Raw genomic sequence first — 27,310 nt, 5'->3', positions numbered from 1 at the left:
GGGCAACTGACAGACCTAGTGTTGGTGAGCGGTCGGGCGTACAACTCTCTGCATTGGTGGAATCCACAAAACCTTTGCAAGGGCCGACCATTCCAAGAGCCTGTGCCACAGATCATCCTGACAACGGACTCCTCTCTCCAGGGATGGGGAGCGCATGTACTCCATTACACGGTGCAGGGACTATGGACACTTCAGCAAAGGAAGATGCACATCAATGTGTTGGAACTGATGGCAATCTTCATGGCCTTAAAGGCGTTCAAAGTACATCTGTGCAACAAGGTCGTGTTGATCCGGACGGACAACATGACGGCCATGTACTACATCCAGAAGCAGGGAGGAACACACTCTCCACAGCTGTCTCATCTGGCTCAGAGCATGTGGAAGTGGGCCATTCAGAGGAACATCTTCCTCATGGCAGAACATCTCCCAGGCAAGGACAACCAAATGGCGGATCTGCTCAGCAGACACAGCCATCAGATGCACGAGTGGGAGTTACATCCATCAGTACTCCAACCGTACTTCCAAAGGTGGGGTCATCCAGAGATCGACCTGTTCGCCACAAAGGAGAACGCAAAATGCCAAAGCTTCGCCGCCAGATTCCCACACCCCCAATCACAGGGCAATGCGATGTGGATGAACTGGTCAGGCAGATTTGCGTACGCTTTTCCCCCAGCACCTCTGATACCGCTGGTGGCACGCAAGCTCAGGCAGCACTCGATGACTCTCATCCTGGTTGCTCCAACGTGGGCTCGCCAACCATGGTACACCACGTTTCTGGAACTCTCCGTGGTACCGCATCAAAGGCTTCATCTCACTCCCAGCCTTCTGACGCAGAGCCACGGCGACATTCAGCACCCAGATCCGCAACAGCTCAACCTGGCGATCTGGCTCCTGAAGTCCTAGAGTTTGGCTACCTCAATCTTCCTCCCGATTGCATGGACATCATTCGGGAGGCGAGAAAGCCCACTACTAGAGCTTGTTATGCGGCTAAATGGAAGAGGTTTGTCGTCTACTGCGTGGAGCACAGCATTGACCCGCTAGACGCTTCCATTCAAAACATCATATGTTACCTCTTTCACCTGTATCGGTGTAATCTAGCTTACTCTTCCATCCGCATTCACCTGTCGGCCATGGCAGCATACCTCCAAAATAGGCAACACCTGTCACTCTTTAAGGTCCCTGCTATCAAGGCTTTTCTGGAAGGACTCAAAAGAGTCATTCCACCAAGGACTCCACCAGCTCCGGAATGGAACCTCAATGTGGTTCTCACAAGGCTGATGGGTCCTCCCTTTGAGCCACTACACTCTTGCGAGCTGCAGTTTTTGACCTGGAAGGTCGCGTTCTTGGTAGCAATCACATCGCTACGGAGGGTTAGCGAACTGCAGGCGCTCACCATCCAAGAACCTTTCTTCCAGGTACATGCCAACAGGGTGGTGCTCCGCACTAACCCTAAGTTCTTACCCAAAGTGGTCTCGCAGTTTCACATAAACCAAACAATTGAATTGCCGGTGTTCTTCCAAAACCCAGAGACGCTGGCGGAGCGGATGCTCCACACCCTTGATGTGAAGAGGGCCTTGATGTATTATGTGGACAGGACAAAAGATTTCCGCAAAACCAAACAACTTTTTGTTGTTTTTGCCACACAACACAAGGGAAATGCAATCTCCAAAGCAGGAATAGCTAGATGGATAGTAAAGTGCATTCAGATCTGCTACGCTAAAGCTAAGCGCACTCTCACTATCCCACCAAGGGCCCACTCCACTAGGAAGTTGGGGGCCTCTATGGCGTTCTTAGGTAACATTCCCTTTGAAGACATCTGTAGAGCAGCCACATGGTCTACCACTCATACTTTCACTAAGCACTACTGTGTAGACGTGCATTCAAAACAACAGGCAGCTGTTGGTCAGGCTGTTCTAAAAACGCTTTTTCAGACTGCTGCAGCTGGCACGGGCGGCCGCCGCTAATGGAGGGACTGCTATGTATTCTATGCACAGATATGAATTCAGCAGCCCACATGCCTCGAACTGCAAATGCTACTTACCAGTATGCATCTGTTCTTGGCATGTAGGGCTGCTGACATTCATATCGCCCACCCTCCTCCCCGGCGCCTGTAGCAGCTGCAGTATGTATTCATATACACACATATGCTCATAGCATGGTCATCACTCACTTCTTCTCTCCATCTCTGCCTATGGCTAAAAACAATCTGGGGATGGAGGCGATGCCCATGCGCACTGTAGTCCAGGGGAGGAGCCACCTATCTCGTGATACTTCGAAGACTCTTCCAGGACAACAATGTGCAATCATCCGGACCCAACACTAGGTGGCGGACTATGCACAGATATGAATGTCAGCAGCCCTACATGCCAAGAACAGATGCATACTGGTAAGTAGCATTTGCATTTCGTGTAGCCTCTCCGGGGTATAATACCAATACGTGGACACCTTGGTGAGTGTTTCTGTGAGACCTGTGTGATATGCAGAGTGTCTCGCCCGATGCGCAATCTGATCACACTCCTTATGACTAAGCGTCCTTCCCAGTTCCCTATGCCAGCGTTCCCTGCCCGGGTTATAGAAATGAAACTGGGGGTTGCAGGAATTTGTAAAGGTCCGTAATCAGCTTAGCATCAGAGGTGCGGGTTACCAACCACCGCTCGTACGGTGTTATCTGGCGATCAGCAGTGCCTCGCACCTGAGATTGAAGCGCCCAGTGCCTGACCTGCATGTAACGTAACCTATCTGTTTCAGGCAGTTGAAACTCCTGCTTCAAATGCTGAAAAGGGACCACACCCTCAGAGCCACATACCTGGAAGAGCGCTCGGCAACCCGCTTCCCTCCAGTGTGAAAAGGCGCCTGGTTCTATACCGGGGGAAAAATCAGGGTTGTCCTCTATCGGTGTGAAAGGTGAGGGGAATGTGGTGAGTTCACGAACTTCATTGACTGCATCCCACACCCTCAAGGGGACCCGCGCGACGAAGGAGGCATATAGGTTGGGGGGCGATGAATCCGTCGCAAGAATGGCACCTCCTGAAGGGGACGCCCCGCCACTGCCTGGTCTTGAAAGAGCCAGTGCTTGTCGGATTCCCACCTACTCCACTCCACCAGGTAGTGCAGCTGCGCCGCCTGGAAGTATTTCCGGAGGTCCGGGATGCCAAGGCCACCCGCCTCAGGGGCCAGCATGGAGATAACCCTCTTCATTCTCGGCTTGCGGCCCTGCCAGACGAAGCGTGCAATGTCGGCTTGCGTCTGTCTGATCCATCCCGTAGGTGGCTGGAGCGGCAAAGCTCGAAAGAGATACAAGATCTGGGGCAGGACCGTCATCTTGACCGCTGCAATCCTGCCGAGCCAGGACAGCAGGCCTTTACTCCAGCGGCCCAGCTCTTCCTTGATTTTCCTACTAAGGGAGGCATAATTGGCCGTTATCATCGCTGGCAACGTTGGCGCTAGCAGAATCCCCAGGTAAGGCACCAGGGATGACGACCACTGCATGGGGAAGAGCCGTTGCAAATCTTGTCTGGTATCTGCGGCCAGGGACACATCCAGGGCCACTGACTTGCCCATATTCATCTTAAAACCCGCCACTTTCGAAAAAGCGTCTAGTTCCTGAATACACGCCGGGAGGGCCCGTCTCGGATCGTCCAGGGTCAAGAGGACATCGTCCGCATTGAGACTGATCGTATGGACATACCGCCCCATCTTGACCCCAATCGTATCTGGGTTTTGGCGAATTCTCTGGGCAAACGGCTCCATATAGAGAGCAAAGAGGAGGAGGGAAAGCGGGCATCCCTGCCTGGTACCCCTTTCGATCTCGAAGCTGCGGGAGCTGCACCCATTAACTCTCACTGTTGCCGAAGGGGACTTGTAACAGTTGAAGACCATCGAGCAGAATTTCCCTCCAATACCCATTTTCCGGAGCACCTGCTCGAGATAAGGCCAGTGAACGCGATCAAATGCTTTCTCGGCATCTACCGCCAGCAGCATCCTCTCACCTGGGATCCGCGAGGCTTTCTCCAAGATGTGCACCACCCTCTTGGTGTTATCGACGGTTTGTCTGCCGGGGACAAAACCAGCCTGATCAGCCTCAACCAGGCCCGGTAGATGCAGGGCCAATCTAGACGCCAGAATCCCTGTGTATAATTTAGGATCAACATTCAGGAGGGAGATAGGCCTGTACGAGCCGCAGAGGGCCCGGTCCTTCCCAGGTTTCGGGATCACTGAGACCGTTGCCCTCAACAGGTCCGGTGGTATGGCCCCCGGCGCGGAGAAAGAGTTAAATAGGCGGGTAAGAATAGGAGCTACAACTGGGCAAAAGGTTTTATAAAACAGGGACGTGTAACCGTCCAAGCCCGGGGCTTTCCCGTGTTTGAGCCTGGCTATAGCGGATATCACCTCCTCCACATGAATACTGCGTTCGAGGTGTTCCGCCTGTGCTGGGGCCAGCGCCGGAAGGGCCACTGACTCCAAGTAGTCCGCTGTATCCTGCGGCGAAGGGGGTTCCCCCGTGTAAAGCGCCTCATAAAATCTACGGAATGTCTCTGCCACAGCCGCGTCGTCAGAGACCGCCACCCCATCAGAACCAAGCAGTTCCTTTACCATGTTACGCTGATGCGCTATTCGGAGCCTATTCGCCAAGAGTTTGCCACACCTATCCCCACCCGTGTAAAACGCGTGTTTCAGACGCAGCGCCGCGTACTCCGCTCTATCCATGTCCAACGCCGACAAGAGCTTCCTGGCAGCCTTCAGCTGTTTCCACACCCTAGGAGCTCCGGTACGGCGATGGACCTGTTCCAATTCTCGGACCTGGGAAGTCAGCTCCTCCCTTTTACGCTGTCTCTCCCTGTTTTCTGCTGAGGAGATGGAAATGAACTCCCCTCTTAGAACCGCCTTCAATGCTGCCCACTGCGTCGCTAGGGAGGTGTCCGAATTATCGTTGTGTGCCTGATATTCCCGGATCGCTTCCTCAATGTGCTTCACAACAGTTTTTTTATGTAGGAGGGTGTCTCTAAGACGCCACACCCCACGAGAGGGGGGGGGGGCCGGCGGAAGCGCAAATGTGCCCACGACCGGCGCATGATCAGACAACGACAGAACCCCAATGTCCGCCGCCGTAGCGGAGGCACACATCGGTCCGCTGACCAATAAGTGGTCCAACCGTGCATAAGTCCGGTGTGCATGTGAATAATAAGAATAGTCCCTAACCGTGGGGTGAAGGGTGCGCCAAAGATCATGCAGGTCCATATCAGCGATTCGAGCCTTCCCAGCCTGTGAGAGTTCCCCAGTCTGCGGGTATCGCTGCGCAGACCTATCGAGTGTGGAGTCAAAATCGATATTCAAATCACCCCCTAAAATGATATGTCTGTCTGGGGAGGCAGTCACGTCCACCAGCGCCGAGTCAAGAAAGCGCTCCTGGTGGTCATTCGGGCTATATAAAGAGCCAATAGTGAACGTTGTGTCCCCCAGCTTGAGGCGGTACGCTAATAGCCTCCCCTTCTGTTCTGCGAATTTGTACAGCACCTCCCCCCTGAAGGAACTTGCTATCAAAATGGCCACCCCCGCGGTCTTAGATGCAGCAGAGCAGAAAAATTGTGTTGGAAACTTGTTAGAGCGCATCCTGTGACAATCCCGTGATAGTAAATGGGTCTCCTGCAGAAGGCATATGTCTGCCTGTGCCCCCTCCAGCAAAGATAAGATTGCCCTTCGCTTTACCGGATTGTTCAGACCCTTAACATTAAGGGTCGCTACTTTCAGTGTCGACATATCCCCAAATGACTGTAAGTGCTAGGCCGTGGGTGCCCAATCAGCGGGGGAGGGGCATGGGGCAGCAGCGCAGGAGAAGCAAAATAAGACAAAGCAATGACATGTAAGATACTGGACGGTACCCCCTCTACCCTTAAACAACCCCCAACCCCCCTCAAAACAGACCCGTGGAAACTGGCCAACTCCCCACCCATACCCGAACAACCCATTGTCCCAGTCATGTCCCAAAACGGACAAGTCCGTGGAAAGTACAAAAAGTGGACGTCCGGCCACTCGTTCTTCCCGCCTCTCCCCCGACCCTCCCTCCAACCCCAAACCTGTTGCAGAAGCTATGTCCATCTCCCCCCGGAGCGATTCTACGCCGTCATGGCGACTCCGTTCGTGGCGGCCGAGTCCCTGGCCGCTTCTCTCAGAGCGTTGGCCATTTCTGCCCTGATGGTAGGTGAGTCCGGCCTTCCAGCACTAGCCGTCGATCTCCGCCTCGCCGATCGCCGTCATCCTCCTCGATCAGGACGCCTCCAGCCCGGCGTCGCTTCACTCTCCTCCGTGGCCGTGAGGCCCAGGACACCACAGACATCCTGCAAGGAACGCAGTTGGTGCAGTACGCCATTCCAGCGGAATATTAGGCGAAAGGGATGTCCCCAAGAGTATGGCGTTTCATTCTCCCTTAGGAAGTCCGTCGCGATTTTGAAGGACCTGCGCTTCTGCAGCGTGATGGCAGACAGGTCCTGAAACAACGCCACAGGCCGTTCACGGAAGGTCAGCAGCTGTTTCTTGCGGGCCTCAGCCATTATGCGTTCCTTCACTGGGAAATCCGGGAGGTAGGCCAGAATGTCCGGGGGAGGCGCCGTCGACTGCCTCTGTCGGCCGACTCTATGGGCCCTATCGATCAGGATCGGGAAGTCCGCGGGCTCACCCAGGATCTCCCTGAACATGTCCTTCAGGTAGCCAGCCAAATCAGTTCCCTCTTCTGCGGACGGAACACCCCGGACTCGAATGTTATTTCGTCTCGACCTGTTCTCCAGGTCTTCGTTGTGTGCCTGGAGTTCGACATGCTGCTCCCTGAGATGGAGAACGTCTTGCTGTAGATGGACAATCTCCTCGTCCCTCCGTTGAGCCGCTGCCTCTACCGTTTCCATCCGTTCACCAAGGCCCTCCACCTCCCTACGGACCCCTCGCACTTCGCTGGCCACCTCCTGCTTTAGTGTCTGAAAGTCAGCCTTGAGTGAGCTGAACAGGTCCTCCATGAAGTATCTTGTGACGGAGGGCTCACCCCCGGCCGGTTCTCCTGTGGTTCTGGAAGAGCTTGGGGATGGTTGCGCCCTGTTGCGTTGTTGCTGGGCCCTGCTGAGCATGTCCGGTAGGGTGCGGTCACCTCTCTTCGCGCCCCGGTTCCCCGACATTCGTGCACTATGGACCACCGCACGTTACTCAACCAAATAGGCGATCCCGAGCCACTGGCAGCAGGTCCCGGTATCATTGAGTCCCCACCGACTGGCAAGGTACCACCGAGGGGAGAGTCCGTTACAGTAAGGCCACTACGTGTTCTGTACCACCGAGGACAAAATGGCTGTCAGGCTCCGCCGCGGAGGTCGACCTGCCCTCCAACGAAAGTCCAAGCCGCAGACCACCACAAGGACCACCCGGTCCGTGGCATCCCCTAGGACGAGAGTTCTGTTCAGGGCCAGGGGTGCAGGAATTGTTCCAAGACGGCACTGTAGGAGGACTTCGTCACCGCTGCCGTGAAGATAAGATGGCGGCTGGGCGTAGCCGGCCAGACCCTCCGAGTCCGATGGCACTGCCGAGGCTGTGCAGAGAGTCAGTGCCCCAGAAATGAGTCCCCTCTGGGCTCGCCGAGACGTAGAAGGATCGAATGACCTGGCCCTCACTCCTGAGCACCGTCCCAAACTGGTGACAGGGCCGAGGCACACGCAGTGTATCAGGCTACTGCCGCAGACCCAAGCGCCTCCATGTGCAGACAATAGGCATCTCTCTTCTCGGCACCTCGCGGTGGCTAATCATCTGGTGTATCAGACAGGGCGCAAGCCGATGCGAGTAGGCAAGCAAACTCCGCGCCAAGCAACCAGGCACTGGCGCCGGGGTCCACCCAGGCCTCCCGGCCGGTAATCCGCTCCTCTTCGCTTCAGTGGCGCTCCGCAGCCAGCTTGTCGGCCCCTGAATGTGCTCCTGCAGAAGCGCTCGGGGCCAAAGTTGTGCACCAGTGTGCGCACCAAGGTCTCCGCCACCCGTCCCACAGCAGCTGAACTCCAGCGGGGGTAGATAAGCTGTCGAAAAAGGGCTCGGGCCTAGTCGGGCCGGAGGAGCTGCGGGAAGAAGCGTCCGCTCACCCCGCCATCTTGGCCACGCCCCAGCTGTACGTATTTAAATCTAGATAAAGCTGAGCCTACCATGTCATAGAGCTCCTCCCAACAAACCAGTGACCCTCCTGCTAACAGCTCACCCCATCTTGCAATCCATGCAGCTTTCACGGGACTTGCCAGACTGTCCTTCAAACATGGGGGAAGCCCAGGGGCGTCCCAGATAGGAGCATAATTTGAGAAATATGCCACCCTATTCTATTTTTTAGCTGCGCCCAGGCTTTTGCCAATGATTGTAAAATCTTTAATCTCACCTTCTTGAAAAACTTCTGGTCTCTGGTCCCCAAACTTAAATAGGAATCCTTCAGTTGGCAACTCTGCCCCAAGTAACTTGACCCTGAACATTGCCCCCATTAGATGAGCTCGATGGAGTTTTCAGCAGCATCCTAGAATATGATAATAGAAACGCCCAAGCGTAATATTGCAAGTCTGGTAGTGCCAACCCTCCTTTTTCCCTCCTCCTTCTCAGTTTCTTCCAGGCCAACCTGGTTGCCTTGTGGTTCCAGACAAAAAGTTAATTTCCCGCTGGCATTTATCAAGTTGTTTAGGGTCAAAAGCAAGTGGAATGGTGTTAAATATAAATGTAAATTTGGGAAGGATGAACATTTTGACCTAGCCTATTCTCCCTAGTATGGTCAGTGGGAGAAAGGTCCAAGATTTTAGTAGCTTCCGACAATCTTTAAAAACCAGATCTAAATTGGTCTGTGCGATATTAGCAACTTCCTGGGTGATCCGTATCCCCAGATAGCGCATAGAAGGGGTCACTGGTAGCTGTGTATTGGAGATGTTCCAGGTCATTATCTCTGTTCTATCAGCGTTAATTTCGTACCCCGAAATCCACCCAAATTCCTCTGCCCTTTTGACGACAATAGGGAAGGATTGAAGAGGATCCGATGTGTAGATTATAATGTCGTCCGCGTAGATGGCTACCCGCTTTGCCCAACCTCCGAACTCAAAAGAAGGGATGTTATACTCTCCTCGCAGGGTTTGCGCAAAAGGCTCAATATACAAATTGAATAGGAGGGGGGGGGGGAAGCGGGCATCCCTGCCTCGTACCCCTCGTGATTTTAAAGGACTGAGTCAGGGCACCATTGACCAACAATCTAGCCCTGGGGTCCCTGTACAAGAGATCAATAACTCAACAATTTGGCCCCGAATTTGAACCTTCTCATTACCGCGGCCAGATAGGGCCAATTGACCCTATCAAATGCTTTTGAAGCATCTAGGGTGAGAGTGGCCAGGGGGAGCGAAAAGGCGGAAGCGATGTGAATAGCCCCCACCAGGTCGTGGGTAAGATCTGCCAACTGACACCCCTTTATAAATCCTTTTTATTCTTGATGGATAATTGAACCGATCTCGCCTTCCCCAACCGAGCCGACCAAAATAGCTGTGAAGATCTTATAATCGTTGTTGAGGAGCGAGATCGGCCGATAGGACCCGCAGTCAATCGGATCCTTGCCAGGTTTGGGGATCAAAACAATAGTTGCGTCGTTCCACGACTCTGGTTGCGCCTCACCATTCAAAAAATGTCGTTAAAGAGGACAGTCCGTGCTGGAACTATGGCTGTACTCAATAAACGATACAACTCCCCTGGTAGGCCGTCCGGGCCGGCCGCCTTCCCCCGCTTCAGGTGTCCTATAGCTTCACTGACCTCTACTTTAGATATTTCCCTGTCCAGATGGTTACTCTGTGCTGTTGAAAGCATTGGCAAGAGGACCTTGTCTAACCAAGACTCCCTGGCCATAGAATAATTTATGATTACCTCCTTATAGATGGTCTGAAAAAACTCCAGAAATGCACTCCCCATTTCCGAGTTGGAGGTCCTAGATGTGGCTTCCCCTTCCAGTTTTCTTTCCCTAATGTATTTTGTTGCTTGATCTGATTTTATTTTCCAGGCCAAGACTTTACCTGCAGCTTCCCTGTACTCTAAATGGGAGATCTTACTCGCCTCCCATCTCTTGGCCACCCTCACTTGTAATATGCACTCAAGATGTTTTTTAAGCTCGGTCCGCTTCTCTTGGTCTTCTACAGACCTGATGGAGGGACCGCACTTCTGATCTAAAAGATACATTTCCTGCTCCAGATTTTTAATTACCTCTCTGTAGACCTTCCCTCTGTATGAAGCTCTATTGGTTATGCAACCTCTTAGGTAGGCTTTAAAAGCTTCCCACAGTCACTGTGGCAGCCGAAGTTAGGTTAATTTCTAAAAATGACGATGCTTCAGCGACCAGAAAAACTGGTCTCCTCTTCATCCAGCAGAATCGTCCGATTAAAAAACCAGGAAGAATGTCTACGCTGCTGACCCTGTTCTAGGGAAAAGAAAATGGCTGAGTGGTCAGATAAGAGGGAGGGAAGGTATACCAGCTCCTTCAATTCATCTTTTAGATTATAATTGAAAAATGCATAGTCGATCCTCGACTTATGTTTGTATTTAAAATTCCGGAAGGAGACACCCCCGGTTTTTACCCGCCATCTCCCTCCATAAATCTGCTAAGCCCAGAGTTGACATTATCGATATCAAGGTTTGTCTCGATTTGGAAGGTGTCAATGCTTTGGAGTTGGGTGACTTATCGAGTTTGGGATTTAAAACTATATTTAAGTCTCCAACCCAGATAACCGGATCTTGGGATTTTATCAGATGGTTCTGTATCTTGTTCAAGTACGATGGATTGTCTTGATTCGGGCCATAATAGCCCACTAAAATGTAAGTCCAACCATCTGCAGTGATTTTTGTTAAAAGCCATCTTCCACTAAGGTCCTCCTTATGATCCAACATCTGAACTTTGGCCTGTTTTTTAAAGATAATGATCCCTCTTATGTTGGCGCTGTGATCAGTGCATACAAACTTATCTACCCACTTCTGCTTTTTCAACATGTCGTTAACTTCACTTTTGATTAGGTGCGTCTCCTGGATGACAATGACCTGCGCGGGAGAGACTCTCAGATATTGTAAAATTCTTTGTCTTCTACCCCTCACACGCAGGCCGTTGACATTCCAGGAACAAATCCGCAGCAAGTCATATCAGTGTCATACCCCCTCCCAACCACTCACTCGGATCGCCAACAGCCCTTAAGTGCAACTGCTGACCTCTCTTGACCTGGAGGTTTCCACTGGTGAGATGTTTAAAGAACTTACTGGACATGACAAACTTGACGGGAACAGACTTATGAGGACCATTTAACTTTTTTTCCCTACCACCCGTGACCCCCCCCCTCCTCCCTTGGAAAACCCACCCTCACTTGTGCCAAATTACATATTTGTAAATGTAAAAGGTAGCAAATGATATTCTGGATAGAAGCATCCAGGGGATCAATTTGGTTATTGTTGCAATAAATGGCAAATCTCTTCCATTTAGCAGCATAACAAGCTCTGGTAGTAGGTCTCCTGGCCTCTTTAATGATGTTCATACAATCTGGTGGTAGGTTAAGATAAGCAAACTCTAAGACTTCAGGAGCCAGATCGCTAAATTCAGTTGGTTTGAATGTCTGATGTCTCCATGGTTCTGCTTTAGCAGGGATGGTGTCAAGCGTAACTTTTGGTGTGGAACCAGAGAGAGTTCTAGCAGTGTAGTGAACCACGGTTGCCGTGCCCATGTGGGAGATACCAGGATTAATTTTAGAGACTGTTGTCTGAGCTTGCGTACTACCAATGGGATAGGTGGTAGTGGCGGAAAAGGGTACGCAAATCTGCCTGACCAGTTCATCCATATGGCATTGCCCTTGGACTGCGGGTGGGCATTTTGCGTTTTCGTGTGTGGCGAACAGATCTATGTCTGGATGACCCCACTTGTGGAAAAATGGTTGAAGAACTTGCGGATGTAGTTCCCATTCGTGAATTTGTTGTGTCTGCCGACTCAACAGATCTGCTATATGATTGTGAATTCCTGGAAGTTGCTCTGCTAGCAGATATATATTTTGTGGACTGGCCTATCTCCAAATGTTCTGTGCAAGCTGGGACCCCGCTGTTTTTGTATATTATACATAGCTGTCATGTTGTCCGCCCGGATTAAGACAGCTTTGTTTTGTACTTGGAATGTTTTGAGTGCTAAGAATATTGCTAGCAGCTCTAGATAGTTGAAATGGAACAATCTTTGTTGAATGGTCCATTGTCCTTGAGTTGTATGATGTAGGAGATGGGCCGCCCTTTTGTCAGGTTTTTGGTGTTCCGTCACTACTGAGAGCGATGTGTGCGGCTGTCCACCAACACCAGGTCTATTAGTTGACCTTGAGCCTGGTTCCACGGTTGTGCTAAACATTCCTGTAACAGACGCATCTGCAGTCTTGCATATGGCACAATAAAAATGCAAGATGCCATCATGCCTATTAGTCTCATGAACACTCTGGCTTGGAGAGAGTGCTGATGTTGGAAGACTGTGACTAAGACTTGAATGCTCTGTATCCTTGCTGGACTGGGATACGCTAGAGCTGTAGACTTGTTTACTGTAGCCCCTAGATACTGATGTATATGAGAGGGTTGCAGGTGTGACTTGGTGTAGTTGATTGTTTTTTTTAGTTTTTTTTCATTTATTTTATTATCATCGTTGGGTCTTTTGACTTTACAAGTGATTCATTCACCAATTTACATGACATTTAACAATCAAATAAAATCTTCTTTTACTAACAAGATATTTGTAACGGGTAGGTAATAAGGATGGGTTCCTATACAAAAGAAAAAAAGAAGTTATTCATCTATATACTCTTTGAGTGTTCCCCATATAGAAATACCCAATCGTTTTTTCCTGATACCCTTCAAGGCATACAAGTTCCACTCTAGTTCATATATATTAAACATTTTCCTTCTCCAGAAATCAAAAGTCGGTGCTTCAGGTTGTAACCATTCTGTAGCTATACATAATCGGGCTATAGTCATAGCTAAAAATAAGAAATTTTTAAATTTACTTATCTTCATTTTCATTTATGATTTGACCACCCCCTACTAACATCAATGCTGGAGATATTTTAATCGGATGATGAATGACCAAGGATATAAATTCCTCTATACTTGATATAAATGGCAATAATTTCGAGCATTTATAAAAAAGATGAACAATATCAGCATCTTCCCCTCCGCAACGAAAGCATTTTCCATCATACATAGGCCCCCAAGCTGCCATACGTTTTGGAGTATAATACAATCTAAAAATTGTCTTATAAACCTGCGATTTCAAATTTGCTGATAAACATATATCCTTGGCCATCATTATATAATCCACAATATTCAAGTCAGTTTCTTCTAGTTGATTCTGCCAGTATAAGTTATATTTATTCAAATCATCTGGCTTATATTCCATCAGCAATCGATATACAGTACCTATCTTTTTTTTTGCTTGAACAGCCGCTATTACCTCATTAGGGTTAGGTCTGTTTAATTTCTTTAGGCAAAAATCTCTGATTTGAAGATATTTAAAGAAAGATAACTGAGAGATATTAAATTTGATACATATGTTAGAAGAAGACTTGAATATTCCTTCAGTGTCATATAAATCTCCAATTTTACTCAAACCTTTTCTGCCCCATTCCTTTGTTACATTGTCCCAAAATAGTGAAGGTCATATTTTTTCCGCAGAAAAGGGAGTACAATACCCTATTCTTTCCAGCTTCATTATCCTTACAACCTTTCTCCAAACTCTATATGCAGATTCTAGCACCTTAAAACGAGTGTGTTTGTAGTAATTCCCTTCCAATTCTTTTAACAAGCATCCCTTCGCGTGTTCCCTTAATAATAAGTAAAATATCGAAGGGGATTCTGCCGGATCCTCGATTTGTTCTCCCGTTAACAATATTCTCATTCTTCCTAAAAAACAGACATAATAATAAAGCAAAAAATCCGGAATCCCACGCCCTCCTCTCTCTATAGGAAGAGTCAACCATTTCATAGCTCGTCTTGTTTTACCGGGTGCCCATAAAAATTTGGTACATAAACTTTGCAATTTATATATATGATGTATGGGTATCTCTAAGGGAATACTGCGATATAAATATAGGATTTTAGCTAGTATGTTCATCTTAATGATATTGCCTCTCCCTATTATAGACATTTGAAGTCTCCCCCATCTATCTAAAGATTGTTTAATTTGAGACATATTTTTATCCCAGTTAGTTTCTACTATCTCTCGTGTATGAGATTTGATTATAATACCTAAATATGTCACTTCATGAGTGACCCTATAATCATTAAACTGAACTGAATCTGAGCAAAGCACCTGCGTTTTTGCAGCATTTAATTTGTAACCAGAGCTATTTCCAAAATCAAGAGCAAGGCGTTCAATCTCTGCCATAGCCTGTCTTGGATCTACAGTAGTAATAGCGATGTCGTCCGCATATGCGAATACGGAGTGGGGTATAGATGAAACAACGAAAGGTTTAATGTAAGGTGATTGCAAAAGTTTTAATAAAAATGGATTTATAAATAGCGCAAAAAGAAGTGGGGAGCAGGGACACCCCTGGCGAGTACCTCTTGTAATAACTATCTTCTCAGATTTCCTACCGATTGCTGTAACTCTCGCGTTAGGTGAGCGATACAGCGTTTTAATTGCTTTTAAAAAAGTCCCCAAATCCTATTCTTTGCATTACTTCCCACAAATATGCCCACTCTACGCGATCAAACGCTTTCTCAGCGTCAAGTAATATCAACGCCAAATCTCTTTTCTCAGTTTCCGCGATATCTATCAAGGTGATTACCTTATTGATATGTGATATGGTCCCTCTATTTGGGATAAACCCGTGCTGACTGAGTGACACTAATGGTGTTATTACCTTATATATTCGGTTTGCAAGCATCTTTGAGTAAATTTTGCTATCACAATTTAGCAAAGATATAGGTCGGTATGAAGACGGTTGTTCCGGGGGTTTCCCTTTTTTAGGAAATATTACAATTATAGCATCATCCCAGGATTGTGGGGCCCTCCCCAGTTGTGCCTTTCTAAATGTCTCCAACATAAAAAATTTTAAGGGTTCGAAAAAACATTTATACACGTCCCCTGGAATATAATCGGGCCCGGCTGCTTTTCCATTCGGGATATTTTTTACTGCTCTTTCCAATTCTTCCATTGAGAAGGGTTGATCTAATACTTCTTTCTCAGTGTTAGTTAATTTATTAACTATTAACTCTTGTAAAAAATCTTCAGGGGAAAGATTAGATTGACATGTATATAGTTCAGAATAGAATTGAAGTAATATTTCCATTATTTTCTCTGGGTCTTCAGTCATTAGCCCATTTTGATCTTGCATTTTCTTAATCTGCCGAGCTGAATCCTTCATTTTTAATTTTAAAGCTAGTGCTCTTCCTATGGACTCTCCATATTCATGGATGTATCTTCTGTACGTTATATATTTCTTAGCTATATCCTCACTCCAGACTCCTGTTATATTAGCACGGCATTTGGCGATTATCCCCTCACATTCCTGAATTTTGGTCAAATTGTCTCTTTTCTATTTCTTTTATCAGATTTTCTTCTGCTTTAGACAGCTGATCATACAATGCCCGCATCTTCCCCTGTTGTGAATGTTGTTTATAAAGTCCAAAGCTCACTGCCTCCCCTCTAAAACAAGCTTTCCAGGTATCCCATATTACTTCAATATTTGCGGAGCCCATATTACACTGTAAAAACTCTTATCCAGTTACCCATATATTCTCTCTATTGTGCATCTAAACATAATTTTCTATCAAATGAGAAACTTCTGTTTTGTCGCTTTTCACCGAATTTGGTAATCTTAATCATTAATGGGGAATGATCCGAAGTTACCCTAGGGTAAAGTTGAATCTGAGTATATGATTGAATGCTGGTTGAAGCAAAAAAGTAATCCAGCCGGACATACTTTCTATGTGGTGAGGAATAATAAGTATATCCAGGTAATGCTGGAAAGTTTTTGCTCCATATATCAACCAACGCGTAATCTTGAGTGAGATTAAATAATGCCTTAAATACACGAGGTTTTCGTCCCTTATAGTTCTCTGGGCCAGCCTCTAATTCCCCCCCTGCCAAATTTATATTTGTCACCACATAACACTAGGGGAGAATCCCAATTAGCCAGCTCAGAATTTAAATATGTAAATACTTCCCCCTCATCCAAGTTAGATCCATATATAGAACATATCGTGATATATATATCTCCTAAATTTAGTGTTGCTATTACCCATCTACCCCATTTGTCGGATAAACTGCGTACAAGTGTGCCTAGATTTGGTCTTATCAAAATCATTACCCCTCTTATCAAACTAGTTTGCTTAGATGCAGCCAAAATTACATATCCTAATTCAGCGGCCAACCCTCTTTTCTCCCAGGGAAGGTGGGTCTCCTGCAGGCACAATATGTCTGGTTTCAAAAAACGTATTTCAGATGCAATCCTTTTCCTTTTATTTATGTTGTTGAGACCGGAGACGTTAAAAGAACATATTTTGATGTTACTTCCCATTATAATGACTTTCTATCCTCTGTATCTTTAAGTAGCCAGTAGTTACTTCTATATATCCCATCCTGTATACCATCCTGTCCTTATTTATTACTCTCTTGTTAGAGCTTGATTTGTCTATACTGTCATTAGGACCCAACGTGAATTTTACCCCCTTTAACCCCTGTGCCCCCCTCCACCAACCCCTCCCTGTCCCCCCTCCACCCCCCCCCCTCCATTACCGAGGCTTTCGGACTCCTGGTCCTGGTGATGGAGATGAGCGATCCACCCCCCATCCCCCCCCCCCCCCCCCGTACCCCCACAGGTTACTTCTCCCATTTTGTATTTAGAAAAGAAAAGAGAGAAAAAACAAAAACAAAAAAAACAAACGTTCAATATCCGTATATCTGAGTCTTTCAATTCTTGATCCTAGTCTCGAGAGCCTTTGATCTATATTTATGTTTCTAAACTACTAAGCTGTTCCTCTCTAAAGTACAGAAGAACAAAGTGACCTCATTCTATATCAGACTTCAAGCGAAGTGTTTATTCTTTTGCTAATAAATTCCTTAGCCAGTTAAGACATTTAAATCAGTCACTTTACCCTCTAAGGGTCCTTAATTTTCTGAAGATATTCCTTTGCTGCTGACACATTTGTGAAGAAAGAAGTCTTCTCCTTATATATAACTTTAAGTTTAGCAGGGTTCATAATATAAGCCTGAGCTCCTTTTGTCTGGAATTGATTCACCAATTGTCGAAGCTGCCATCGCGTATCCATTGTGTATTTGCTATAATCCGCAGTTGCGAAAAAGGTAAACCCTTCACCCTGGCTTTTACTATTTGGGCGTGTGTGCATATATATATCTTCTCTGGCACGAAAGTTGTTAAATGCTACTAAAAAAGGTCTCGGTTTGTTAACATTCTGTCCAGGTCGAAGTTGGATGTTAAACGGATATCTGTGGGCGCGCTCAATCTCTCGTTCCCAATCCCATTTTTTCAAATCTGGGAAAGCCTTCTGAAAAAGTTCCACGATAAATTTACGAGAGTCTTGGCCTTCTTTCCCTTCAGGGATTTGCATGAGTCTTAGATTATTGCGGCGTGCGCCATTTTCGAAATCGGCCATTTTCCATACTATATCCTCTTTATTAGCACTTAACGTTTCTGTGACCGCTTTCTGTTTTTGCAGTTCATCCTCAATATTAGATATCCTGGTTTCAACCTCCGTAAATCTTTCCCCAAAGTCTGCCTGTGATTTTGCAAGTCTGCGAATAGAGTTTTGGAGCTTCCGGCAGGAGTTTTGTATTTTAAGGCTTTCTTGTTCAGTTTTGTCCATATGGCTCAAAATTGTTTGATATATCATATCTAAGGTGATATTGCCGGTTGGACCTTCTAGACGCCCCCCTACAGCTCCCTCAGTCATGGAGGCGTCCCCTTCACCGCTCACAGTAATAGGGCTATCCTCTGTAGGTTCATCAATTTCATCATCATCAACCTCACTTTCAACTTCCTCCATACGCATTTGATTGGAATATTGTATAGCCAAGTCTTCACATGAAGAGGTTGAATTCTCTGTCACAGAGTAGAAATCAACAGATTCTGCCTTGTGAGATGCCGCTGTATTTGTTCTTGCATTAAAAGCTTTCTCAACCATATTTACTTCTGTCCCGTGTTCTACTGCTGATTTATCAACAATCTTAGAAGGTTCCATATTATCTCCAGTTACCATATTTGCGTCTAGAAGCAAGTTTCTGGGTGATATAGTAGTCATTTGTGGCGTCATAATTGGAGTTTGTTTTTGCATATTACCCTCCAGTAGCCCCTCCGATAAATTAGCAATCTCACCCACATTATTCTCTGACTGAGATCTGCGCGCTGCATCTTTTCGTTTTTTCTCCTCTGCAGCTAAAAATAGGGTAGATATCGTTTGTCTAGCAGGACTAGGAGCTTCTGAAATTACCCCTGTCCCGTTTTTTACTGCTGCAGCCACTGTCCCCCTTGTACTCTTCTCACCTCCATTTACTACCACAGTGCTGCCATTCTCAGGGTCCCTCTTTTTTCATAAACCTTTCGGAGCCATTCCAAGAGCCGTTCTCGTTACTCCTCTGCTCTCACAAAATTTTCTGAAGTGGCGTTCAGTATGCGGGAAGCGGGGCCAAGCAGCAGCAGCTGTGATGGTTGCCGCCCACCAAACTCGGCGGAGCCTCGTTAACGCTGTAAGCACCTTCAGCATCAGCGTCGGTGCCGGCGTTCTCTCCCCCGTTCTCTTCTCCGTGGCTCCAATTCTCCTCAAGGTAAGAAAAAACAAAGCTGCAACACGATTCTCCTTTCGTGCCAAACACGCTTCCTTTTCTTTTTCCTTTCCTCTCCTTCCGTGTCTTTCCGTATCCGTGTGTGTTTAAATCAACATCTTCCTCGCGTACTTTCAGATCCCTGTGGGTCAGGGAGAGCGGTCAGCTCACACGGCTTGCACGTCTGGTCGTGCAGGCGCCATCTTGCCCCAACCGGTGTAGTTGATTATGAACCCTAAGCCGTGCAATATTTGAATTCTCTGATGTGTGTGTTGAACACACTGATTGAATGACTTGGCTTTTATGAGCCAATCGTCTAGATAAGGGAAGGCATGTATTTGTTATCTCCTGAGATGTGCTGCTACTACTGCTAGGCACTTTGTGAATACTCTTGGTGCCGTTGTCACTCCGAATGGAAGGACTAATTGATAATGTTCTGCCTTCCAGTACAAACCTTAGATACTTTCTGTGAGCAGGATTCATAGGAATGTGAAAGTAGGCGTCCTTTAGTTCTAGTGTTGTAAGGAAATCGCCTTGTTGCAGCAGTGGGAGCACTTGTTGTAAAGTGATCATATGAAAATGATCGGATTGTATGTAATGGTTGAGGGGCCTGAGGTCGAGAATTGGTCTTAGTGTCCCGTCCTTTTGGGTATTAGAAAATACGGTGATTTAAACCCCTGTTCCTTGCTGTTGTAAAGGATCTATTTCTATTGCATCCTTTTGAAAAAGTGACAGAACTTCTTGTTTGAGCAAAGTAAGGTGTTCTGAAGACATTGGACGCTGCCGGGGTGGTATGTGTGGAGGGGTTGCTGTAAGTTCCAGGCAATAGCCATACTGGATAATTTGTCTTACCCACTTGTCTGTTGTGATGAAATTCCAGACAGGTAGGAACTGTGTTAATCTGCCCCCAACAGGAGTGGAATGCTGTTGGAGGAGCAGAGGAAAGTCATTGTTTGGTGGTGGAAGAGGTTCGATTACTGTTGCTACCCGACCTCTTCCTTTGTTGTTGTTTCCTCTATATCCCCCTCTAAAATATCCCTTGTTAGAGGATATTTGTGTGTTAGATTTGAAGGATGTTTTATTGTCTGCTCCAGTCTGTCTGGAGCCTCCTCTGTAGAAGGAGCGACGAAAGGAACTTTTAGTGTGTGTGGACTGTAAAGCTCCCATAGATTTGGCAGTATCTGTATCCTTTTTCATCTTTTCAAGTGCTGTCTACCTCTGGTCCAAACAATTGATTTTGATTAAATGGTTGATTTAAAATGGTAGTTTGCACTTCCTGTTTAAATCCTGAAATGCGTAGCCACGCATGTCTTCTAAGTAGGACACTAGTGTTGACGGCTCTAGATGCAGTGTCTGCCACATCCAGTGCACACTTGATTGAGGCATTGGAAATTAGCTTGCCTTCTTGTATAAGGTCGTTTGCCTGCACCTTATATTGGTCAGGTAGATGTTCTAGTACTTTCTCTAACTGATCATAATGTGCCCTATCATATCTTGAAAGGAGGGCTTGTGTGTTAGCTATACTCCATATGTTGGTAGCTTGCGCAGCTATTCTTTTGCCTGAAGCATCTATTACCTTAGATTCTTTATCAGGTGGGGGTACCTCACCTGATGTTTGTGAGTTTGCCCTTTTCCTAGCATTTGATACAACTAGTGAATCTAATGGTAGTTGTCCTTTAATGTAGACTGGATCTGCAGGTGCAGGCCTATATTTTTTCTCAATTCTAGGGTTTAGGATCCTAGTACGTACAGGGTCTTTAAATATCTCCGGAGCATGTTTGATGACCCCCTAAATCATAGGAAGGATTTGAACAGACCTTTGCGATTGTTCAAATGTGTCTAACAGAAAATCTTCCTCTGCCTCATCAGAATGCATAGTGACAGCCATGGTAAATGGCAGCTCTGTTCAGCAGGTGTCCAAAACCAATGTTCTCTGGGGGAGAAGGTTTTGATGGTTATGACTGTCTGTCAGGAATATCTGGTACATCCTGTGGGTTTGGGTACTCCCAGTCTGTATCATCTACAGGGTATGGGAAAGGCTCATCTGGGTCTATCCCTCTCCCTAAATTATACTCCTCATCATTGTGAGCTGAGTGTGAAGACAGAAGAGGAGAATGTGGAGGAGAAATCTGTGGTGAAACGTTAAGAGGAACAGGGGATGAAGGAGAAGGAAGTATAGGAGAAGAAGGGTGCATAGGAGATGTGGCAGAGTCCTTCTTCTTGGCAGGTACTACAGGTGTGGGTGTTGTATCTGCTTTCCTCTTCTTGTGTTATAGTGGATACAGCACCTGTTTTTGAGTCAATGTAGATCTTCTTTTGCAGAAGATCAGGTTGGAAAAGGTTTTCTCCTTGAACTTTTGTCGGCGCCGATTTTTTCCGGTTCCGGACGAGGTTGCTGCTTGTCTTTAGCTTAAGGAGGTGTTACAGTGTCCTTTGGCGTAGTTTTCAGCACCGAAGGTGGTGTTTTTCGGTGTCGTAGGCTGTTTCGAGGGCTTGGGTGCATCGGAATCAGGCCTTGTCGGTTTCGGTACCGAAGACGATGGCTTCGGAGTGGAAGCCGGTCTCGGCGGCTTCGAGGCATCGCACGCTGGCTTCATACCTTTTGTCTTTAGAAGTCGACTGTTTCGGAGCCGAGACTTCTTTCGGTTTCGGTGCCAATGGAGCTTGTGGGATCTTCACGTGCGGCTTGCTCGGTAAAGAGCTACCGGAAGGCTTAATCACTTTCTTCGGAGCCGGGCTCGATGACGGGGCTTGCATAGTGGTTTTTCGGTCGCGACTGGGCCCCGGAGGCGGAGTGTTGACCTTTGCCTTCAATCTGGGTGCTGTGTGTGGTGCAGGGGCAGTAGTACTTAAGCCCTGACCCAATGGTATGGAGTCATCTGAGTCGTCTGCCTCTGATAAGATTTTGAAATCATCGCAATCTTCTTCGGGAATGAGCGGAACCTCTTTGTCGGAGATATCCACTGGTTCCGGAGCTGATCTCTGCATGTCGTGTTGACGGGCCCTCCGATCTAGGATGGTTTTCTTGGATAGAAAGGACGCGCAGGATTAGTCGTGTTCTGGCAATAAGCACAGGTTGCAGACCTCGTGGTGGTCACTGTGTGGAAACTTTGCTCCACACTCGGGGCATCTTTGAATCCTTTCCATGAGGTGTAGGCCTCACGGCATGGATAGGCCCAACGGCCCAGTGTCGACTACCGGAATCAAGCTGATGGAGTTGAAACAATGTTAGTCGATATCGAAGATAGTTGGGTAAAGGTTTTAAGAAGTTTTTGCACTTTGAAGTACTTGAAAAATAGTTTTCGAGCTGGAGCAGAAAAAATTAATCCGAACACAGTGCCGGAAAATAAACAATCTAAGGATGGAGCCGATGCCCATGCGCACTATCGTCCAAGGGAGGAGTCACCTATCTTGTGACTACAAAAGACTTCTTCCAAGACGACAACAACATGCAATCATCCGAGCCCAACACCAGGTGGCGATCTAATGCAAAGTGTAGTATCTGCAGCTCATATGCCTCGAACACTAAGTTACAATAGATATACATAATCTAGCAAATAGTCTTGCAAATAGACCGATGGTCTGCGGTACCTCAAAGCACGAGCAGGAACAACCCCATCAGAAACAGGGTCTGGAGCACGTACTGAGAGACTCCCAGACAAGAGTGAATCACCACACCCACCGCTACGATCTCTCTCCAATGAGGCCAAAGGAGCAGCTTCCGCAATAATTTGAGCTAGGAGATAACCACTATTACTCAAGGAACTGGTGAATTTCTTCTGTGATGGACCCGTCTGAAGTTCCAACACTCACTATTATTTAGAATAAGACAATGATAAAGTACTTTTTTTTTTACTGTGAAGAGCCCCTTGAACTTTGACAACCGTCTCCCACCCTACCGCTTTTGATCTTGACCTGATCACCAACCTTGAAAGGACAGGATGAGTTTGAGGAAGACGGAAGGTCAGAGCATCTCCCCTGCAATGTGACAACTGGCTTCATCCAAGAGGGGACAAGTTTTGAGCCGGGAGCCCGCCCTCTCATAAGCTGGAAAGGGAAAGGTTGACCATCAACAAGAGGAGTGGTCCGATAGGCCCACAGCATTTCATGGACCATTTTCAGTACTACTAACCCACTGGCGGAGGCCATTTCGATGATTCCTTTGACTACCTTGTTAGCTCTCTCCCACATTCCATTGCCTTGAGGATTGTATAGCGGAGTGCGATGATGAGAAACCCCACAACTCTTGAGAAAAGTTTGCATCTCCTTGGAGACAAGTTGATTGCTGTTGTCAGTGATGAGAACAGAGGGAATACCCTCATCCTTAAATAGATTTCCCAAGAATGTAATGGTATTCGCAGTGGTAACATTATTGGTGAATTAGACTACCAACCACTTAGAAAACACATCAACTACAACAATGGCAAATCTGTCCTTTTCATGTAGCGCCTCCATAGGACCAATGAAATCAAGACCGATGCTATGCCAGGGTAAACCTGGGTTTTGTTTGTGTGCATCACTAGGTTTGGGACCAACTTTAAGTCGCTTCTCACCTTCTTTACAAATTGAACAACTTTCCACCCACTCAACCACTTGAGAATCAATACCTGGCCACCAAAATTGATTCTTGAGGCGGCGTTGTGTGAAAGTCTGACCAAGATGACCTTCATTTGCTAATGTTAAGTTTGTTTCTGATGCCAAAAGGAGGGATATATTTTTCACCTTTGACTAAAACATTGTTTTTGTTAAGAGAAAGGTCATCAAGAACTTTGACATAAGGTCGTACAGAGACCGAAACACAACTTTCCCTTCTGGATCCCAATTTTAAAAGCTTGATGACCACTTGTAGAGTGTGATCAATATTCATTTCACGTTCCAAAACACATGCCTCAAATGCACCCTCACCTACAAATACACCATCCTCAACTGAAGCCACAGCTATGTCCTCACCACACCCAGCAGTACATGGATCAATAACAGTTCGCCAGGCCAGAGACATTCTAGAAAGGCAGTCAGCTTGAACATTCTTCTAGCCCTGAATAAATTCAATCGAATATTGAAACTCCTAAAGTTTTGATGCAAGTTTGGCAAGTCTTGCTGACCCCTTCCAAGTACCACCAGGGGAAAGAACCTTAACTAGGGGTTTATGATCAGTTCTGATGAAAAATGTCATGCCCCCACAAATATGTTCTAAAATATTCCACAGCCCAAGATGCTGCCAATGCTTCCCTTTCGATGACTGAATGTTTTTTCTCCGCATCAGTCAGTGTTCTGGAAGCAAAGGTAACGGCACGTTCAGACCCCCTTTTGGACTGTGATAACATAGCTCCCAAGCCTGAAGCACTAGCATCCACAGTTAAAATAGACTTGTTATTTTCATCAAAAGGAGCTAATACATTTACATTGCGAATTTCTTTTTTGATACAATCAAAACATTCTTGTTGCAGAGCACCCCATGATAAGCTCACCCCTCCCCTCCGCTTGAGTAAAGAACGCAAACAGGAAGTTTTGTCTGAGAAATGTTTGACAAACTTTGAGTAAAACTCCGTAAGTCCCATAAAGGAACGTAACTGGTCTTTATCCTTGGGTTGAGGAGCTGAATGGTTGGCACTGCACAAGTCTCTCTTGGGTTGAACACCAGAAGCAATGATGGTGTAGCCTAAATAGTCAATTTGATCAACTAATAACTTGCATTTCTCCATTCGGAGTGTGAGACCTGCGTCCGCAAGTTTATCTAGAAGAACCTTGAGAGAAGCCTTATGTTGTTCGACCGACTGACCATATATTAAGATGTCATCTTAGAAATAGATGGTATTACTTACTCCCTCAAAAATGTTGGAAACCATTCTTTGGAAAACCCTGGCTGCAGAATTGAGTCCAAAAGGAAGACTAGTTAAGTGCCTTGAGGTTTAATGAAAGCACTTAGATGCTTAGAATCTTTGTGCAGATTGATCTGGTGATACGCACTTCTAAGATCCAGTTTTGAAAACACCTTTGCACTCTTTAAAGTAGTGACCAATTCTGTGATGTTTGGTAGAGGAAACGTGTCCGCAACTACGCACTGACTCAAGGACCTCAAGCCCACACAGAAACAGAGTTTACCATCAGCCTTCTTGATGATGGGCAAAATCTATGGAGAAGCCTTTACAGGTTCTAGAACGCCTGTTGTGAACATGTCTTGAATAAGACCTTTAACTTACTCTTTAACAACTATAGGGACATGCCTAACTTTGTGCTGAACAGGAATGGAACCTTTCTTAATCAAAATGCGATGTGAATAACATATGAGTTGACCCTATTCTTCCCTAAATACATTGCCAGCTTCCTCAATTTTATCCAAACCCTCGTCCTCAATGACCATGACTTGTGTGGCTGTATAAGGGTTGACAATAATCCTAAAATCATATTGATAAACCCACCAAAGAACGGCTGGTCCGCATTTAGACACATATACTTTACCTTGAATAGGCCTGTGAGAAAACATGATATGTGCATCAAAGTATCCAAGAATGTCAATAGATTCTCCTTGGTAACCCCCAGGGGAAATGTCCTTAGGGAGAAGTGGCATATCACCCCACTTTTCTTCAAAATGATCTTTGGGCATTATGGTGTACCTTGAGACGGTATCAACCATGAGACATACATCTTGGACATCAATTATGAACATAAAGCTTTGGGTCTATTTTTCCGCTTGTCTTATTGTTGGTCAGTAATGGGGTCAGACTCCACTACCAAAATGTTATCATTCTCATTGATATCAGGTGTAGAACACTGCACCATGGCTACATTAGAGCAAGATTTGCTCCGACACACTCTTGCATAGTGTTCCATATGACCACATTTTAAACACTCTTGCTTAGATGCAAAACAAAACTTAGAGTCTGAGGTGTGTACTGTACTTCCACACCTATTACACATTCTGACATTAGCAGACTTAGAGTTGCTTGTAGCAGGTTTCTTTAAAAACGTTTTATTCTTGACAGCCGCGATAGTGTTAGGATCATCATCATTGTGATCATAGTTTAGTAGTTCTTGAGTAGATACCTCATTGACATCATTATTTGTTGCCCTTTTTTCTAATTCTTTCATACAACCTTCAGACTGTTCCACCACTTTAGCTAAATCTATAGCTGTTTTAAGATTGGGTTTTTGGCTGCCCAGAGACGGTTCTGAATATTTTTATTGTTGCACTGGTCTATGAGCTGATCCCTGATCAATTCATCTGTCATGTGTCCAAAATTACACTTAATAGACATTTCTCTAAGTCTAAAGATAAAATCCTCGATGGACTCACCAGCTTTTTGGCTTTGGGTGTAAAACTTCTATCTATTGATGACTAAATTTTCTTCTTTTGCGTACCTCACTTCTAGTCAACAGATGCTTCTTTATATTCGTCAGGCATAGCGTGCCCATTGGCTTGAAGTGCTTGATGGAGAAAGCGAAAGATGCATTGACCTTCTTTGCCAAGAGTACTTAAGAGAAGTGCTTTTTTTCCCTCTTAGGTGGAAAATCTTGACCATCTAGAGCAGAGTTATTCAAACTGTGGGGCCCCCCTGGGGGGGCGCAACGCCATCTCAGGGGGGGGGCGCACTCTACCATAAAATGTCACCTTTCATTGTTTCCCACGGCGGAGAGACAGAGTGGAGCTGCAGGGGCCCTAAGAAGGGGTAAAGACCATCAAAGCCTAATTAACAAGCAAAATGTCTTTAAAAGACCTGTGAAGAGACGGCAAAACAGCAGGTGAAAAGGAGGGCAGGCTATTCAGAAGTAATGTTGAAATATCCCGCCTTCATTCGGTGACGTAAACATCCAATTAGCAGGGAGTATAGGAGTCTTGAAGACCTTTCCGTTTTTTTATATAGGTGCAATAAAATACATTTGTTGGATAGAAACTTTGGTGCGTGAGGAGGAGCGGAGACACGCGAAACCGGAGATGGAGCGCGAAAACTAAGAAGGGCCCAAGTTCAAAAAGGAGACCGTAAATAAGCTACTACAGCTCAATTTCAAAGATGATAACATTCGGGTCAGTAATGACGCTCTACTTCTGAGGTCTGAGATGCTGAAAGTTTTCGTCCGAGAGGCAGCCGCTCGGGCAGCAAGACAGGCTGAAGCAGAGGAGGTGCCAATTGTTGACATTGAACATCTGGAGAAGGTGCTACCGCAGTTGTTTCTGGATTTTTAAGGATACAGCACTTCTTTATTCTGTGGCAGTGTTTCACTTTCACCTTGTTCTCCAGGGTTCAGCCTTCGCAGTGTTCCAAAGTGCCTGTTGTCAAGAAGGGCTGCCGCTACAGGAAGAGTGAGCCAGAATGAAACCTCCATTCCCTGCCCTATACCACATCAGGTAGAACCACCCATTGGTTCATATCCCTTTCACGTTGGAAAGAGGCACACGTGGGGGTTGTTTTGCTGCCTGATCCATACTGCACTGCAAGTTCCAGCTCAGCGCCTCTCGAACACACTTAAACCAGCTGAATAATCTTCTTTTATCCAGACTGC

The 27,310-nt window shown here is 46.4% G+C and overlaps 1 protein-coding gene and 1 pseudogene across 1 annotated transcript in view; both read left to right on the top strand.

Moving 5' to 3' along the window:
* EXOSC8 (exosome component 8) overlaps nt 1-27,310 on the top strand; it is a 289,111-nt gene that overhangs the window by 221,778 nt on the left and 40,023 nt on the right. The gene's annotated exons all lie outside the window — the stretch shown is intronic.
* Nucleotides 26,745-26,993, top strand: LOC147698496 (centromere protein X pseudogene; annotated as a pseudogene).

The sequence above is a fragment of the Lissotriton vulgaris genome, chromosome 8 (assembly GCF_964263255.1).
Source record: "Lissotriton vulgaris chromosome 8, aLisVul1.2, whole genome shotgun sequence".
NCBI lineage: Eukaryota > Metazoa > Chordata > Amphibia > Caudata > Salamandridae > Lissotriton > Lissotriton vulgaris.
This window is presented reverse-complemented; position numbering and strand designations above follow the sequence as displayed.